At 40.1% G+C, this 16016-nt stretch overlaps 1 protein-coding gene and 1 long non-coding RNA gene across 2 annotated transcripts in view; one reads left to right on the top strand and one right to left on the bottom strand.

The window, feature by feature from the left end:
• LOC128261178 (uncharacterized) overlaps positions 1 to 16016 on the top strand; it is a 57795-nt gene that overhangs the window by 20036 nt on the left and 21743 nt on the right. The window lies entirely within an intron of this gene.
• On the bottom strand, positions 1940 to 3552 carry LOC128261180 (uncharacterized). Its single transcript, XR_008268234.1, has 2 exons — positions 3420 to 3552; positions 1940 to 2810 (listed from the first exon to the last, which is right to left on the bottom strand). It is a non-coding gene; the product is annotated as an uncharacterized LOC128261180 (long non-coding RNA).

The following is a 16016-nucleotide window of genomic DNA, read 5'->3' as shown; positions in this document are numbered from 1 at the left end:
GATACGGCCATTTTCCAGAGCAATGGAAATGCGCAGCTATTTCCATGATTAGAAAACCAAGAAAAAGTCCCCACGAAGTTACCTCATTCAGACCCATTAGCTTGCTAGCCGGCTTCTCAAAGATCTTTGAAACTCTGCTAATGGATAGGATGTTTGCATGCAAGGATTTTGAGATGGCCGTACCTATGCATCAGTTCGGATTCCGTAAGGAACACAACACAGAGCAGCAACTGCGAAGAGTCACTCAATACATCCTCACTGCTTACGAGAAGAAGATGTTCTGTTCCGGAGTCTTTATTGACGTTAGCGAGGCTTTTGATCGGGTCTGGCATGATGGTCTGTTGTTAAAACTTGCCAAGCCTCTTCCTTTTTGCCTCTATAGGGTATTGGAAAGTTATCTTACAGATCGTACATTCTACGTAAATGGAAATTCTGGAGTTTCATCAAGAAAAGGAAATATAGGCGCTGGAGTACCACAAGGAAGCGTTCTTGGTCCGGATCTATATACAATATTCACCTCTGACATGCCTCTACCAACGATTGCCGGACAGCAGCATCCCCATGACAGTGATCTGTTTAACAACATATTGCTCTCCACTTACGCCGACGACACAATTATTCTCTGTGCCAGCAAAGAAGCCCACTCTGCTATTAATACCAACCAAAAATACCTCTCGCTAATCACAAAATGGGCTTCTAAATGGTGCATAACACTTAATGCAAGTAAAACAGTACACGTCCTTTTTTCTAGGCGCTCTACGGTAAATTTAATCGGACCAAAATTGCCCTCTATGAATGGAGTTGAAATAAAAAACGAAACTAAGTATCGCTACTTGGGGCTCTTACTGGATAGGAAACTAATCCTGCATCTGCATACAACGCAACTTATTATCAGGCTTCGTTTCACAGCTTTTGGTTTAAACTGGTTTCTAGGAAATCAAAGTAAACTGCCAACAAGTAGCAAAATTACCCTCTACAAACAATTAATTGCTCCGGTCTGGCAATACGCCCTTCCTATTTGATGTTCTTTGATATCCAACACAAGGTTCAAACAAATTGAAGCCACCCAAAACAAGCTAATTCGACGTATAGTTAAAGCAAGCAGGTATATTAGAAATCAGGATATCCGAGAACTCTACGACATTAAATCGGCAGAGGATACATTCCATCAAGCTAGTAATAGACTTGCTGCTTCTCTATCCTGCCATCCTAACCCTGAGGCAATACAGCTGGTTACTCAGCCATTCATCCCTGAGAGGCTGGAATGGCCTAGATATAAAGCACAACTGGAACGTCATTTTCTGCCCTTAAACCACCAACCTCAGCAGTGCCCTAATCAGCTACAACGGCAGTATCCTACCCTAATCCGCCTTGAGCAGCAGCTACTAGAATGACAATCCCTAGAGAGGCAAAAACTCCTTGCGGAAGAACGTGTAAACTTACAAAGGAGTAAATACGAAAGCGCACTCGCCACTGGTATACCACTGGAGCGTCCATCTATCTGCTGGGTCAATGCCATGTCACAGGATCTTCGTAAAGGACTTACATTTAGATGGGAGATGGCTCAAAAAATAAAATACCAGCCTGAATATATACAGAGACTTATAATGACACCTCTCCAACCACATGAATTTCCACCACCTATCCAAGAGCAGCAGCTTGAGGCTGGCCTGTTAAGGCTTAAACTGCAACTAGAAAGTATGATTGCTAATTCTAATGACAGAGATTTGCCCAGTGGAGTCAGAAAAACAATAACTCCTCTGCTTCCTAACTCTTTTCTCAGCCTCTTTCAGCCTATGACTACTGCCTGCCCAGTACCTAAGACTGCTTCCATTGCCGCACTTTGGAAAACTGAAGTTCTAAAACCCCCCTAATCTGGTGTGCACAAGGTCCGATACCTTCTTACAACGAATGCGCCAATAATATGGGATAAGATCACGATTGTCGGCAATTGTTGTCTTCTAATGGCCAAAAAGAAGCAAGAACATTCAGGTAAAACGATCTTTCACTGCAGTCTCAAATTTATTAGCTCATTATCTTGCATCGGCGGCTCAGTAAATTCTGCACATTGCCCTGAAAACAGCTTTTCCTGCCTCTGGTTTCCTTTTGAATCCGTTGGCTGCCACAGCTCTAATCTTGTCACGCTAAAAAAGAAACAATAAAACACAGTTAAATATCTTTGTATGCAAATTGCTGTTAAAACCCACAAATTTAACGTTGAACTTATTTTTGATCGGAGGCGTTTTAAAACAACGCACGCAAATAACAATTAAAAACTATGAATACAGGTTAACTATTCTTTGTTTCCTGCTCAATCCTTGCCTCGGCGATTCAGAAAGTCCAGCATGTGGCCCCGAAATCAGCTATTCCTGTCGCACGTTTCCGTGTTGGATTCGGTGGCTGCCATAGGACTGATCCGGCCATGCTAAAAATAGGAAATAAAGCACGATTAGAATCTTTCTGTACTAAAACCATAAACATCAACGTTCAACTTACCTTTGCTTCTGTATAATTGATTGTCTCGGCGGCGCAGCAAATGCAGATGTGGCTTCAAAAATCAGCTACTCCTGCCTCTTATTTCCTAGTTGGAATTTGGTGTTTGTAATACGCCTGAATTAAACATGCTGAAACAAAAAAAAAGAGATATAAACACGGTAAAAATATTTTTGAACGCAAATTGCAATTAATAACCATAAACACACGCCGCCACACGCTAGATTTGGTCAAACTGCTACTCCTGCCCAAAAACCAGCTACTCCTGCATTTCTAAAATTGGAATTGGTGGCTGCCATACTCTTGAATAAGACATGCTGAAAAAGAAAATAGTTAAAACACAGCAAAATACGCTTGTTTTGGCCAAACTGCTACTCCTGCCCAGAAACTAGCTACTCCTGATTTGGTGGCTACCATACTCTTAAATTGGACATGCTGAAAAAAAAAAGATAAAACATAGTTAAAATTTCATTGCACGCAATTAACAATTAAAAACTACAAATACACGTTAACCTATTCCTTGTTTCCTGCTCAATCCTTGCCTCGGCGATTCAGAAAGTCCTGCATGTGGTCCAGAAACCAGCTATTCCTGTCTCACGTTTCTGTCTTGGATTCGTTGGCTGCCATAGGTCTGATCCGGCCATGCTAAAAAGAGAAAAAAATGCACAATAAAAATATTTTTGTATCCTTATTGCTACTAAAACCATAAACATCAACGTTCAACTTATCTCTGCTTCTGTATAATTGCTTGTCTCGGCGGCGCAGCAAATGCAGATGTGGTTTTAGAAATCAGCTACTCCTGCCTCTTATTTCCTAGTTGGCATTTGGTGGCTGTAATACGCCTAAATTAAACATGCTGAAACAAAAAAAAAAAAGAGATAAAAACACGGTAATAATATTTTTGAACGCAAATTGCAATTAATAACAATAAATACACGCCGCCATACGCTAGATTCTGGCCAAACTGCTACTCCTGCCCAAAAACCAGCTTCTCCTGCAATTCTTAAATTGGAATTGGTGGCTGCCATACTCATGAATTAGATATGCTGAAAAAAAAGAGATAAAAACACAGTAATAAAATTTTTGCACGCAAATTGCAATTTTAAACCATAAATATATATACGCTTGTTTTGGTCAAACTGCAAAGGAAAAGAAAACACGATCAGAACAACTCTGCACACAATTGTAATTAAAATCATAAAGACAACGATTACCTACTCTACCTTCCTGTTTAAATCCTCGCCTCGACGCAGCTAGTCCGGCATGCTACCCAGAAACCAGCCACTCCTGCCTTGCGTTTCTTTACTGGACTTGATGGATGCCACAGATCCGTTTTGGCCATGCTGAAAAGGAATATTAACACATATTAACACAACTAAAATCCCATTGCACGAAAACTACAATCAACACCATAAAATCAACTTTAAAACTTATCTACGCTCCTGCCAATCCTCTCGCCTCGGTTGAGTAGCAAATCCTGATGCAACCCGAGACGCTAGCTACTCCTACTCCATTTGTATTCGATGGCCGCCACAGCAAATCCTGATGCAACCCGCGACGCCAGCTACTCCTACTCCATTTGGATTCGATGGCCGCCACAACAAATCCTGATGCAACCCGCGACGCCAGCTACTCCTACTCCATTTGGATTTGATGACCGCCACAGGTCCGATTTGGCCATCCTGAAAAGTAAGAATAAAACACAGTAAAAGCATCTTCACTGCAATTAAAACCATAACTTTGACCTACAAACCTAAAACTACAGCATAAATTTCCCAAGCTACAAATGTAAACAATAGGCACGGCATTGCCAGCCCAAAATGTATTAACAGGTTGCTGTTGCCTATTGGTATTTTAAAAAACTGTTAACGGTCACTATTCCCGAGCATGCAAATCTAGTATTTTTATTCTCTGTTAATGTTAAACCAATGTAAAACTCATTAAAGCTAGCTATTTTCTAGCCTCTGCATATATTTTAGCCACTATGTATATTTGTATAAACATATGGAAACTCATGTACACAAATAAAATTAGCCGCAACGCTCATTCTGCGCCGGCTTTACTAAGTGCATACACGCACTCCTATGAAAAAAATTTCTAGCTATAAAACTAGAACCACAAAAGGAAATGGGGTGCAAATCAATGCTGTGGATTTTAAATCTTATAAAATAATTAAACAGGTACTTGTAGAAAATGGCATCTCAGCCCACACCCACCAGGCACAGGCAGAAAGGGGCTTCTATGTAGTTATACGCCACTTGCATCCTTCCACGCCTTACAAATGGGTGATAAAAGAGCTCCAAAAAATTGGGTATAAAACCCGATTCATACAGTGTATGAAAAATAGGATATAAAATTACACAAAGTTGAAATAGAACCACAGACCATAAAGGCATACACACTTTGAAGGTCCTGGGCAACCAAACTATCAAAGTCGAAATGATGCATAAAACTCGAGAGCCGGTCCAATGCCACAATTGTCAAGGTTTCCGCCACTCCAGAAACCACTGCCTAAAAGGCCCTAGGTGTCTGAAGTGCGCCGGAAACCACGAAACTAGAGTCTGTCTCAAATCAAGATCAACTCCGGCTACATGTGCAAACTGCTCGGGGGCGCACGTTAGCTCGTACAGGGGTTGTCCGGTCTATAAAAAGGAAAAGAAGTCATTATTTGTTAATCAGATAAATCTGGGAGAAATGAGGGAAACCAGAAGAGAAATCAGGCCCCAACTCCTCATACATGCTTACTCTAAACCGCCAGCTGAAAACATACGACAAAACCCATTCCGGGATACCAAAGAAAAGAGAAAACCCTCTACCCTTCGCCCCTCACACCATGACACCGCCATCCAAAAAAGACTCAACCGCTTACGGAGAGATACGGAACCCAAGAGAACAAAAAAAAACCCAGCCGAGCAACATTTAAAAAAGTTTCAACATGGACTACGAGAAAAAAGTAAAAAGAAAAGAAAAAAATTCCCCCGCAAAATTAAATCAGAAAGCTGGGGAAAGCCCCCCGACAACTAGCCGAGCTGCTAGAGCTTTCTTCAAACCCAGAATAATTGAAAACAAAAAACCATTCATCACTTCAAATTCCCCTGAAGAAGCAAAACCCATAAATAAATCAATTCCGACGGAAAATAATATCCTCAGCCACGCCCTAGAATTAAGGATTGAAAGCCTAGAGATAAAGCTGGACAATTTCATTAATAAAATAATGACAATAATAGGAAACGCAAACTAGGCAACAAAACACATTAATCTACCGTAAAAAACCTACCTACAAATGGAGTCCAAGTCATTTCACCAAAATGTTCAACTACTTCAAGGAAGTACTGGGTGGTAATTCAAAATTTATCCTGAGTGGGGACTGGAATGCCAAACACCCAAATTGGGGTAACTACCGCTCTTGTGAAAGGGGCAGACACCTACACGACAGTCTACAAGCCACAAGAAACCAACAGACTCTAGACATTGGCGAAGCAACCCACTACCCATTTGACAGCAGGAAACAGCCTTCAGCACTTGACTTCGCCATCTACAAAGGATTTAGAAGGCAATGTCTCAAGATCACTTCTTCTCAAGACCTCAGCTCTGACTACTACTACTCACTATTAACTTCAATAAAATTAACATCATGCAGTAAAAAGCAAAGCCTACAATAATTACAAAAAATGCTAACATTCCTAAATTCAAAAAAAATGCTGGAGGACAAAATTCTACTAAATACAGACATTAAATCAGGACAGGACATAGAAGACTGCATCGACATATTCATGAGAAACATCAACTCTTCAGCCAAAGAAGCAACCCCACGAACCCACACGCAAAACAGAAACAATAATAGTCATAAGAAAAACCCTAATCTAATAAAACTTGACGAAAGAACCCTTAACCTACTCAACCAAAAACGAGAACTCAACAAAATATACAGTAGCTCTGGACAAAAGCAGCAAAAACATGGTTCAAAGCAGCGCAAAATAAACTGGCTAAGGAAATTAAAAAACTTAGGGAAAAAAATATAAACGACAAAATAAAGGATATTGACCCTACAGACAGATACAAAATGGAGAAGCTATGGAAGATGACAAATACAATTAAAAAACCAGAGCAACCCTGCTGGCCACTTAAAAAGGAAATTGACCCTAACAAACCCACACCAGCCAGCCTCTGGACCAAGACTGCGGATGAAAAAGCCGAAGTCCTTGCACTTTACCGAGAGTCCCGATTTACCCCATACCTAAGGAAGGAAATTACAGACAGAGAACAAATTAAAAAGGAACTAACGAACTACAAAACGATTAACGCAGCAATGACAAGAGCACAGAATCAGAACAACCTTAGGCCAGTCACATTAGCGGAGCTTAATACGCTAATTGATGTCCTACAGACTAAAAAAGCCCCTGGACATGACAAAGTTGACAACAAACTGATTAAAACTCTACCAATAAAAGCCAGACTGTACCTCGTTCTTATATATAACAGGATTCTACAAACAGGTCATTTTCCAAGCCAGTGGAAGCACGCAACAATCGCTATGATCCTTAAGCCAAGAAAATCCCCTTCCTGTGCAAGCTCCTACAGACCCATAAGCCTCTTACCCAGCTTCTCCAAAATACTCGAAAAGATCCTAATGGTCAGGCTTTTCGAGACTGAATCCTTTGCTAAAGCTATTCCTCACCACCAGTTTGGCTTTAGAACGGAACACAGTGCTGAGCATCAACTAAGCTGAGTAACACAATTTATCTTAAAGGCCTTTGAAGAGAAAGAGGTGTGCTCTGCAACCTTTGTCGATGTTTCAGAGGCATTTGACAGGGTCTGGCATGACGGACTCCTTGTCAAACTGTCTAAGCCTCTCCCTATCTGCATGTTCAACGTCCTAGAAAACTACCTACAGAACAGAACATTCTCTGTAAAGCTAGGCAACGGAACTACATCAAAAACATTCAAAATAACAGCTGGAGTGCCCCAAGGAGGAAACCTTATTATTCTCAGTTTTCACATCTGATATGCCGCTACCAATCCAAACTAACCCCAGCTACGAAAGGTCCTTCCCAAACTACTTTCCTAAGGATATGCTACTTGCCACATACGCAGACGACACCGTCATCCTTAGCAGTGCTACAACAGCAAAAACAGCCACTGAGCTGAGCAACAAATACCTGAGTAAATACTGTAAATGGGCTAAACATTGGGATATCTCGATAAATGCGAAAAAAACGGGACACATACTATTTTCCTTAAGGAAACCCCGTATACTACCCCACTTGTTGACGGGCAAAAGACAATGAAACAAAACTTAAAAAACTCTTAAATCACACGTTTCACAATTAAGAGCAAAAATCTTCTCCGGCTATAAAAAACTAGAACGGCTACTAGGCAAAATAAGCAAACTACCTGACAACACCAAAACACTTCTCTTTAAACAAATAATATCGCCCATCTGGCACTACTCAATAGCTGTTTGGGGATCCTTAATATCAGAAACAAGCGCCAAACAAATTCAAACCGTGGAGAATAAGCTAATAAGAAAATCTATTGGTGCATCTAGGTACACAAAACAATCCACTATCAGAGAAATACATAACATCAAATCTTTCTCAGAAGTCTTTGCTCATTCTAGCCAAAGGTTTGCGATTTCAACAACAACCCACAGAAATCCACTTATAAGAGATCTCATCCTAAAACCGTATATCCCCAAAAGACTAGCGGCGAGCAGATCCAGATACATAGACCAATACAAAAAATACCTGTCTCCAGCAAGAGCAAATATCCCTGAACCACTAATAAAGCCCACCTACAATAGCACATACGGTTACACTGAAAGTGAGGAAAAACAAATATTGAAAAAATTAAGGGAAAAATTTAGAAAAAGTCTTCCTACATTACTGCGACTAACAGACGAGTGAGAGGAATTAGAAGAAAACGAAAAGGAGATTAAAAAGAAAAACGAGAGAAAAAAGGCATTAAAAACTAAACCCCCAGAGAGATGGTGTGAAATGCTTATCAACAAATATAATAAACTTTTTAGAGAGGGAAGAATAACACGAGAGGAACTACTTGACAAAATTATACCTGATTTTCAAAACCACATAGGACAACAATCCCTATACTACTCAACAAATTAAAAAAATATAATAAAAAGGGGAAACGGGTCAAAACTAAACTCAAAAATGGGCCCATCAACAAATTACCTGTTCTCCATCAACATCTGTTCTTGCCCTGGACGACTCCAAACTGTCCTGCGTTTTTCTGGAAGACTTGACGCTGCCTACCCGAGCCATATAGTGCTCGTACCAAATTCATCCAAACGTGCCTTGCTGGACATGACTGCGAGGGAAAAAAAAGGGCATAAATAAAAACACATTTATAACAAATAAAATTAAACACAAATTCACCCGTCTGAACCATGCTTGGACTCCTGCCTGGTTTCCGGTACACACGACTGCGGCGAGGGATAAGTCTGGAAAAATAAAATAATAACATAATTAAAAACACACTCACAATAAATAAAGCCAAAACAATACACACTTACCTACCCCAACCCCACTCCGACTGCGGCGAGGGAATTCCACACAGACACATGGTCGGAACCTCGATTGGGCTCCTACCCGGCTTCGGGTGCACACGACTGCGGCGAGGGATACATTTGCAAAAAACAAAATAACAACATAATTAAAAACACACTCACAATAAACAAAACCAAAACAAAATACACTTACCTACCCCTGCGCTGCCTGACTGGGTCACGCCCCTGCTTGACCAGGATGCCGAAGACCGATGTAATGGATTCCCACAAGGACCTTGGGATGCGACTGCGGCGAGGGATCCCACCAACACAGACACACAGGCGCGCAAAATAATAAAAATAAAATTATCAACAATACTCATTTAACAAATTTAAATTAAAAGCCACTTACCTGCATTAAAGGGTTCTTTCTTTCCGAGATTGCTGCTACTGACGGACCTGCGATATTTAAAAATAAAAAATTCTCTTTTTAAACTAAACGCGCAATAAACAAATTTAAAACGCAAACTTATCTGACACAAATGCGATCCAGCACCAAAAAAAAAAAAAAAATAAAACTTTATTTTCCGCTGCGCCTGCGAAATAGTATAAATAAAAATTATTAACACAACTCAATTAATAAACTAAAAACTGCTTACCTGCATTAAAGGGTTTTTCGGGAATCCGAAAATCCGTGTCTGCTTTCATAAACGAATCTGCGAGAAATTAAATTAAAAACAATTTTTTAAAAAACTAAATGCGCAAAAAAATAACAAAATTAAATCATAACTTTATCTGACGCAAATGCGATCCAGTACTCGAATGCATCAGAACGCCGACAACTGATGCGAAGGAATCCTACAAGGACCTCGGGATACTGTGCAGGCGCACAGGCTGGCATTCCAAAACATGAAAAAAAAGAAAAAGTATAAATTTAATAACAGCCGAATTAAACTTAAAACAATATTCCACTTAGCTGTCTCAGCCAACGTATTCTTTCCTGGTCCAAGCTAGGACGACTACGGCGGGAGATTCTTCCATCCTTAATGGTCTTTCACACTCCAGTTAGATGTATCACCAAACCCAGCAATTATCCCTCTCCAAAGCCATCTAGGGGCAGCATGGCTGTGTGGATCATTTCCTGCAATTCCTGATGACGGTGACTGCGAATGGAGACGAAACTATGGTTGAGACGGCTGCGATGATTGAACCTGCAAAAAATAAATAAATAAAAATTAAAACTAAATGCGCAATAAAAAAAATCTAAAAACATAAACTTAACTGACACAAACGCGATCCAGTAACCATTAAAAATTTCCGCTGCGCCTGCAAAATAATAAAAATAAAAATATTAACAATACTCAATTACAATGTTAAATTAAAAGCCACTTACCTGTTTTAAAGGGCTTTTAGGCATCCGTAAATCCGTGGTTGCTACCATGATTGAACCTGCGAGAAACAAAAACCAAAAAAAAATCTTATAAACCAAAGGCACAGTAAACAAATTTAAAACATAAACTTAACTAACATAAATGCGATCCAGTACCAGCAAAAAACTTCTGCGGCGCCTGAAAAATAAAAAAATAAATATTAACACCTACCCAATTAACAAACTTAAATTAAAAGCTTCTTACCTGCCTTAAAGGGTATTACGGCATCTGAAAATCCGCGTCTCCTGCTACAAACGAATCTGCGAATCTTTCTGATGCGATGGAAGAACCTGCAAAAAAAAGGAAAAAAAAAAACAAATAAATAAAATTTTCTCTAAATTAAATTAATTGAGTAATAAACAAAATCAAAACACAAACGTAACTGCCACATAAGCGACCCAGACCAACCAAACTCCGGCAGCGCCTGCGAAAAAATAAATCAAAATTATAACATACATGCGCAACAATAAAATCTAAATTATAAACTACTTTCCTGCTTTAAACGGTTTCTCTAGGCCTCCGAAAAACTCTGACTGCTGCGGTGGACGAATCTGCGAGAAATACAAAAAGAAAAAATTAAAATTAATAACGCAATAAACAAAATCAAAACATTAATACATGCCACTATTGCGAGCTGTCCCCGTAAAAATTTCTGCTGCGCCTGCACAATAATAAATAAAAAATTATAACAATTATGGAATAAATAAATAAATCAAATTAAAGCCACTTACCTGCATTAAAAGGTATCTTGGCTTCTGACAAACAAGAGGATGACTCGCGATGAAAATCTGCAAGAAATAAAAAAAATTATAATTAAATGCACAATAATTAAAATTATTGTGCAGGCTGCGTGTAGGCTGCGCCTACCTTAACTTACCTGTCACAAATGCATTGCAGATCCATCCAAAAGACTATTGAGTTAACTGCTGAGAGAAATGCAACACAGAAACAAAACAAAACAAAATCGCCCTCACCCGTCTCAAACTGCTCTCGGCTACCAACAAATCACACTGGAATGTTTGCGTTTGGGAAAAGTGACTGCGGCGGGGGAGGACACTACGGCGAGAAATTAGATGGCGAGAAATTTTACTGCGGGAAAAGAAAACACGCTTAAAATTATTACCACCAATGTTTATATTAAATAATAGTGTGACCCTCAACCTAAAATTCCAAATGTAACCCAAAATATACTAACACATAATCTAGCTTTAAGCTTAAAAATAGCTAAGCAAAAAAAAAATAGACAATACACTAACACATAAAAATGCAATGTAGATACTATTTCCCGCCATTTAATGTACCTAAATATTACAATACATGTAATCAGAGGGCAATAAATATTACGACCAGGGAATTCTGATCAGCAGTCTTCTCCTGAGTGTCGTTGAGTAAACTTGAAAATCCAGATTCCAGTGGCCACCGTAACTCTGTGGCTGTCATGCTTCTGTTGGCTGCTTAATTATTTTCATTGTACAGTCATTAAGTTTACACATGCTAAACGTACACGAAAGATAAATTAATATTGTTTTTTTTCTATGCAATTATATTAATGTAAGTAATTACATACAGGCGATAAAATTTACGGCGGCTAAAACTGGAACGCTTCCACTTGAAGACTGCTGCTGGATGAATTACGCCCTTAATAACGCAATAGCTTCTTCCTGCTGGGGCTGCCATGTTGGTGCTGGCCTCTACACAAAGCAACACCAAACTGCCAGACTTACTGCCTGCGCCGGCAGCTTCTGATGCGGTCTCCGGCGACCACCACTTGGCAGCTGCTTCAGCCTCTGGTGTCCAATACCACACTGATGCTTCGATGACGAACATGATCCGGTTGGATGCTTCTTCGTTGGAAGTGGGCTGCTTCTCCGACTACTCTGCAGCAGTTTCCTGTGGTTGCTCCCGAGAGGACTGCTGCTCCTGGTCCTGGCAGCTGATTCCTGTGGTTTGGCGGCGAGATGCCTTCAGCGCCGACTGCCCTATTGGCGGATTCTTGAGTGGCTGTGGCCACTGTGTCAATGCGGTGGCTGCCCTGCTCCTGGTGCCTGTTTGAAGATGTCTATTTGAAGATGGTGCCTGGTCCGATCGCATCCGTTATATCTATTGCTGTGGTTGCTGAAAAAAAGGAATGAAATTGTATTGTTATTGCTTTGTACTCTTAACTTAACTTAACATCTGTTTAGGTAAGCGCCAAGCTGTGTCTTGGTGCTGCCAATCTGTTTTTGTTAACGTAAGCTTTCCTATTTCTCTGTTAAAACAACGCCATGGTATGTTTAAGGAAGTTGCCTTATGGTAATAAGTTAAATAAAATGTTGACGCTCTGTTAGTTTTGCAGTGTCGTCAGACTGATCTTTTAAAAATAAAAAATTGCAGGGTCGCCAGACTGATCTATTAAAAAAAAAATTAAAAATTAAAATTAAATAATTAAAAAGTCAACATTAAGTCAAACAATTAAAAGCTATTAAAAAAATCACTAGAAAGTGCGCACATTTGCAATAGTTAAATTCACGTGCTGAGGAAAAGAAAATTAAAAATGGCCGCCGCTACTAAAGCCTTAAGCCCCACTGCCGAGATTGAGGAAAAGACGAGCAAGCTATTAAAAGGATTACAAGGTGAGTGCGTTATCTTCCTACTTTCAAACTCTGGAAACGTTTTTTCCTCTGCTTTTGGCATGGGCCCCATTAAGTCGGATGACAGCGAAAGCCTCACGGCACTTGAGACGCTTTTAAAACCTAAAACATTGACAACTGGGAACAATTACGCCCCTCGATCAGATCATCTAAAGACCGAAATTAATGTTAATTGTAAAAAACCCTATACCATTGCCAGTAAAGTTGTTCCTAAACTACCCACCAATACATCTAGCCATTTATCCCACACAAAAGTAGCGGCTTCATCTTCAGTGGCTCCAAAACCTTCTGTTACAGACACTAATATACTGACAAAAACCAATATGGAAGCACAACTTAATTGCAAAAGCAATGAAAAAAAATCAGATGACGCGTGTTCTGCCAGAAGAAGTTTGCTATCCACAATAATGCACATTTCACCTACGCCACCTGACCCCTTGGACACCACAGATGCCCAAGACATCCAAAAATTTGACATGGTGAAAAATTGGATCCACAATCTTACCTCTCCGACCAACAAGGCATTCCGCCCGTTGCGGACTCCTGGAAAACGACGCTGCAGTGAAACAACGGATTCTGATGAAGAACTGCTCCGCCTGCCAAACTCTCTGTCTGCTGCACCAGACTCCAAGCCAACAGTAACTCCTGGGAAAAAAAAGATGTGTTGAATTGGAAAACATGGACAACAGCCCTCTCTTCTTCCCATGGTCGCCAATTAAGCAGTAGAAATTTACTAGTTCTGTAGCACAGCAAATATCCCTAGAGGCTCAGCAAAAAAAAAATGCTGGCCAGCGTCAAGGGCCTCCTAATCCTGTTGGAATCCCTTCTGGCCATCCCAAACAGGTACAAGAAGCCAAACCAAATCAGTCTCCAGGCAAGAATTGGGAATTCTTAAGATAAAAAAGCTTGGCAGTCAGTCAGTAGATGTAGAGAGAATAAACAAGCCACGTGAGCCAGTTATGTGCCACCGCTGTTAAGCATACGGGCATACAAAAAGTTACTGCCAGCTACCTTATAAATGCATGAAGTGTGCCGAAAAACATTCAACTACAGCTTGCTTAAAACCTAGGAATGTTGCTCCAAAATGCGCAAATTGTGGTGGTAAACATATTAGCTGTTATAAGGGGTGTGAGGCATTTAAAGCGGCGCGTAGTAAGCTTAGAAACAACCAAGCTAATAGGGGGAAAAACCGACAGCTCTTCACGTTGAGCAGCCAAGAAAAAATTATAAAACATCTCTGGTTGCCCACATCAGCAAATGATGCCGAATTATCCTGCAGCCAAGTTGTTCGTGGATGGAACCCGGCTGATGCTCACATAAAAAGGCTTCAAAATAGAATCTACGATGAACAACAATTGAACTCCACCCCTCAACAGCGAAATCCGTTTAAATCTTACCCTTCTATTGGCACGGTGAAGACCAATAAACAGGCGCGTACCCGGAAAACTGGAAAGATCTCTGGTCCAACACACCGGGTCAAGATTGCAGCGCGGAAGACGCACAAGTCTCAACATTTAAAGCGTGGATCCAGCGGCGTTGGTGTTCGAGAGGGCTCATCTGCGAAGAATCCTGAGGAGTGCTTTAACGAAGATGCACGGGGAGTTGCTAGTACATCGCGCGCTGGAAACCCAGCTGAAAGGCATCTGAAGGTTCTGCAGCAAAAGCCGAGTACCTCCCAACAACATAATGTTTTATATGACAGCCAGCCAATCAACAAAGCTAATGAGCAATACACGTATGGACAGCCTGCAAAAAGGGAGTCGAATTTCTACTATATCAAAAGTTTACTCTCAAAACTTACCTGTTAAGTCTCTGGAGCAGGACGCGGTCGGTCTGCAAAGGGAGATGGAAATTGACTGCTCTACGGCCAAGGTGTCGGTAAACTGAAATTAAAAATAGCTTCTGCTCAATAAAAAAATTACCAATCCATTATTTTATGTTATTTTTATGTCTCACAATACTAGACCAAATTCGTCCAACATTTTTGTTAATCAACATCGTTTAAATACATCTTATGCTCCTGTTGCTTTTAGTAATACCCAACTCAAAATTGCATTTTGGAATGCATGCGTCATATGAAATATAATGGCAGAATTAGAAATTTACAAGAAAAATAATTCTCTACACATAATGATGGTTATGGAATTGAAAATTAACCCTTCTGTAAATATTCTATAAAATTCCTGGCTACTACTCGTATTTTGCTACTAAACAAAAGACACGCAGGAAAGGTGGAGTAGTTATTTTTGTACGAGAAAACGTTAGACATGCTGCTCTTGAGCCCATAAATTTAGAATGCCTTCAATGCGCTCCAATTGTTCTTTTACCAGAAAATAACAACAAGAATGATATGATGATAGTGGCTCCTGTCTACTGCCCACCTTCTATTGAATGGTCCACCTCACATTTCCAGAGATTATTTAAGCATTTTGACAGTATAATTGGTCAAAACACAAAAATTATTTTGGCGGGTGACTGGAATTCTAAGCATATGTGGTGGGGCAATGTCAGATCATGTAAAAGGGGTCGTGTACTGCTGGAAGCCATCCACTCTCAGAGCCGGTACAATATCTTGGCCACTGGCGGGGCCACACAATTTCCGTTTGATACGAAGAAAAGACCTTCTGCGCTGGACTTTGCCATTTATGCTGGACTCAAATATAATTCTTTAAAAATAAAGGCCTCTACAGAACTTGCTTCTGATCACCTGCCTGTTCTGATAGAATTATCGCTAGACAATATTTTTCATTTTAAAAACAAAAACACAAGGATTATTACTAAAGCTACAAATCTAGCCAAATTTAAGGAATTACTGGAGCAAAAAATCTTGTTAAATACTGAAATTAACTCTGGACTTGATATTGAGGATGCTGTAGATATTTTTTTAAGAAACATCCAACAAGCTGCCATTATAGCCACTCCGAGGACAATTTTTCAACCTAGATCAAATACACAAAT

This window comes from Drosophila gunungcola (genome assembly GCF_025200985.1).
Source record: "Drosophila gunungcola strain Sukarami chromosome Y unlocalized genomic scaffold, Dgunungcola_SK_2 000041F, whole genome shotgun sequence".
In the NCBI taxonomy this organism is placed as follows: Eukaryota; Metazoa; Arthropoda; class Insecta; order Diptera; family Drosophilidae; genus Drosophila; species Drosophila gunungcola.
This window is presented reverse-complemented; position numbering and strand designations above follow the sequence as displayed.